We start from the raw sequence: 4,124 nt of genomic DNA, 5'->3' as shown, positions 1-4,124 counted from the left end.
AAAAATATTACACCAAAAATGATAACTTAAGAATGGAAAATTAATGTCATGATAAATACTACCTCCGGTCCTATTTATAAGCAACAAAAAAAAATTCACATAGTTTAAGAAATGTAGTTAAACTAGATAAAATGCATTAAATATGTCTTGAATCAAAATAAACTTTCAAAATTACCCTTCGTTATTAGTGTTGGAAAGTGGGAAAAAGAGAGAATAATTAATGAGACACATTTAACAAGTTAGAATTAATAAGGGTATCATGGGAAAAAATAATTAATATAGCTCAAACTTTCATTTGGTTCTTATAAAAATGACCAAAAATTTTCTTCTCTTTCATGCTTATAAATAAGACCGGAAGTAGTAGTTTTCAGTTGGATGTTCGCAGGTCAAATATCATCCGATATTTTAAAGGGGGTTGTCTATATAGGTGGTGATGTAAACACTGATACAAATATGTTGCGAATTATTTATTTTACAGTTAATTTTCGGATAACTAGATGGTACAACCTAGGGAAAGCCTATTTTTAAATTGAATAATTAAGCTCTGTGTAAAATCTATACTTATATTAAAACACTAATATTCCAAGAAATTTTCTGCAAAGAGAGCTATCCAACCCTCTTCCATCCAATCCCAAGTTTACACCTGTCCCCTCATGTATTATTTTATTACTTTTTTATTCTCTCTTTCTTCATTCTGATGGGGCCCTTTCTCTAAAATAATACTCCCTCCGGTCCTATTTATAAGCAACAAAAAAAAATTCACATAGTTTAAGAAATGTAGTTAAACTAGATAAAATGCATTAAATTTGTCTTAAATTAAAATGAACTTCCAAAATTACCCTTTGTTATTAGTGTTGGAAAGTGGAAAAGAGAGAGAATAATTAATGAGACACATTTTACAAGTTAGAATTAATAAGGGCATCATTGAAAAAAATTAATTAATATAGCTCAAACTTTCATTTGGTTCTTATAAAAGGACAAAGATTTTTCTTCTCTTTCATGCTTATAAATAGGACCGGAGGGAGTAATATTTTATTCTCTTTCTCTTCAGATGACCCCCTCCTCTCTCAAATAATATTATTTTATTCCCTCTCTCCTTCAATTTAATTTTTTCCTTCATTTGTTTTAATGATTCCCTTTTCCCATGCATTATTTCCCACACTTTATTTTATTTTCGAAATACTTTTAACCTTAAATTTGACTAACATTCATTATTAATTCACATTAATTATTCACTACCTACTTCTCATCCAATCACTATTTAACAACTTAAACAATTTGAAAAATTTGTTCACAATATTTAATGTCACCACTAACCTAGCCAATCAGATATTACTCACCATTTTTTAATCTATAATATAACTATCATTAATTATCACTACCCATTTATTGACTAATCAAATTTCTTCTGATATAAAAATTCATCCATAATTTTAGCTAAAATTAAAACCACCTCAATCATTGACCAATCAGATTTAAACAGCCCTTTATTCTCATTTAAATTCTACACGTGCAATGTCTTTTCAAACTCTCCACCTACTAATTCGATATTGTTCTAAATAAATAAAAAATCAATGCCTCCCAATTTGACCAGTAAGAAATGGAGAAATCAAAATCTGGTCAAATTTATGTTAACATGTGCTAAGCATTGCATTGAAACTAATTCCAATGACATTCATCATCTATATTCCCTATACAAGATTTAAGATTCAGAGTTTAATTTTATAGTTTCTATCAAAAATAATTTAGTGGATTCATGAGGCTTTACATATAAATAACACATGAATTTTGTTTCAAATAATCAAACCTTCTTTCTCTATACCCGTTTCTTCCTCCCCAAACTCTTCTCTCTCTTTTCAGTCCCTTTCTTCTGCCTCTCCCTCTTCCTCTCTAAGCATCTGATCTAACTACTTGATATTAACTTCCTCTTTTATTTCTATTTCGTACATTAGTCTGTATAATTTTTTCCCTCTGCTTTTTTCCCCTGTTTTTCATCGCTTCTTTCTCTTTACTACTATCTATCTCCCACTCTCCTCCCTCTTCCACTAACCCATTATCCTTTTGCAATAACACCTCATTTACCTCTCCTTCTTTTCAAGCCCATGATTTCAAGTGCGACTTTTCTTTGCCACCATGGTTGCGATTGTGGCTTTGAGATGATTAAAAATCGTGCTTACTATTTGGGAAAGGTAAATGTTTTCTTTTTTTATTTCTTTTTTTTTTATTTGGTTGAAGGATTTTGATTCTGATTTTATTTTGATTTTGAGTTTCCTTTGTTTTCCATGTTCATTTTCACTACTATATTTTGATTTTGGATCTTCTATATGTTTGTTATGATCTTGATTATGTTTCTAATTTATACCATTTTAAACTTAAATTTGCAGATCTGTTGCAACAATAGGTAAGAACAATTTGTCAGCTTAGTGACTTAATTTGATGTTCACTTAGTTTCAATTGTGTAAAGCACTCATTTATGTTTTGTAGACACAATATATATGGTTGTTAATTAAACATAATTTGCACTCATTGATGCTTTCAAGTTTTGCAGTTGGGACTAGAGGATCAAAATAGGTAATTTGGAAGTTAGCATTTCACCTTACTCTCCCTCTAGAGTTTCAATTTATTGGAAGTTTCCATTAATCAAGGTTCATTCTTTTCATTTTAGAGTTTACATTTATCAAAGATGTTTTTGTTTCCTTTCATATTTTGCCTTTGACGTTTTGGTTTTGTTTTTTTTTTTGGTACAAAACAGGTTAAAAAACCAAAAATCCAAAAGACTAAGGCCTCAAGAAAAGAGTGCTACGATAATCCTCTGATAACAAGGGGATGTATGGAGGGACATGTGTCATGTAACGAATTTAGTTGAATTTAGCTGCTTTTGAAATTCTTTTGAATAATTTTATTATAATATATATATATAATATTATCATTAATTATCGGGTAATACTAAAATAATCTCATGCAGCGGATATTGGACCTTTACATTACTTTTCTTTTTTCATGTATTATACGATAGTTAGTGGAAAATATAAAAATCAAATTTAGAGTTTAAATATTAAGAAAAAAAATAAGTTTTGATAGAAATTTTTTAAATGTAGCCTACATGAGAAACATTTTGCATGAAAATACTTTCAAATTGAAACTAACAGAAATTTGTTCATTTACAATTATAATATTTTTCCTAAACTTTTTAAATAATTTAAGAGTAGATATAAAGAAGCATTATGATTTGATTTGTATCTGTGTTTAATTCATTCTTTATTTTATAGGTACTTCCTGCAGAGATTGTAAAAGCAGCATTGCTACCTAAATATTGGGTTATGCGAGATCAGAAAAACGAGATATTTTACTGTGAATTGGTTTGAAACTCAATGAGATTCTGAGTGCACCTTCAAGAATGGGTGGAGGAAATTCATCAAAGCTAATAACTATTGAGAATCATTCTGTTTGGTTTGGACTTCATATAGATGATCCACATGTTATTCATGTTGGAGTCCTGAACCAATTAATTTCGTAAAAGAATTTCCTACATTTGGATCCAATCATGGGAATTTTTGCAGTTGTGTTTTTAATTTATCTTGGTGGTTAAAAATTGGATAAATTGGATTTTAAATCCAACAATTTTGTGTGCTGCCCTGGAATGTTGTATTTTTCCACCAAAGATATCTATGACAATTTTTAATTATATATTATTATAATATTATATATAATAGTATTATTATTGCATATTTTACATTTTTCGTATGATATAAATTGTGTATAATTATTTAGAGATAGAAAAAATGAAATAAAAAAATGAAAAATTATTTAATTTATTATATTCTTACATCATAAACACATTGATCAAATATAAAATTTATTTTATTGATATTTATCATTTATATAAAAATATTAATTCATATATTAAAAATAATTTATTATATGTTCAGAAATATACCCCCGTGCAACGACACTGATAAATACACTAGATTATAACTTGATTTTTCAAAACATAACTATTTGATGCAGTAAACAAATAATAAAAGTGCTTTAACCCACATTTGTAGAAAAAGTTGTGAAAAATGTTACCTAAAATCCTTAGTTTCATAAACTGACTCATTGATCTCTTCTTCTGACCTCCCACT

The 4,124-nt window shown here is 28.1% G+C and overlaps 1 long non-coding RNA gene across 1 annotated transcript; it reads left to right on the top strand.

Moving 5' to 3' along the window:
* Window positions 1-1,793: 1,793 nt before the first annotated feature.
* Window positions 1,794-3,667, top strand: LOC130713592 (uncharacterized). The gene is made up of 4 exons (XR_009010936.1): window positions 1,794-2,189; window positions 2,385-2,401; window positions 2,549-2,849; window positions 3,270-3,667. It is a non-coding gene; the product is annotated as an uncharacterized LOC130713592 (long non-coding RNA).
* Window positions 3,668-4,124: the final 457 nt, after the last annotated feature.

Source organism: Lotus japonicus, chromosome 4 (genome assembly GCF_012489685.1).
Source record: "Lotus japonicus ecotype B-129 chromosome 4, LjGifu_v1.2".
Lineage (NCBI taxonomy): Eukaryota > Viridiplantae > Streptophyta > Magnoliopsida > Fabales > Fabaceae > Lotus > Lotus japonicus.
Note: the sequence above shows the minus strand (reverse complement) of the source record. Positions and strands in the feature narration are given on the sequence as shown.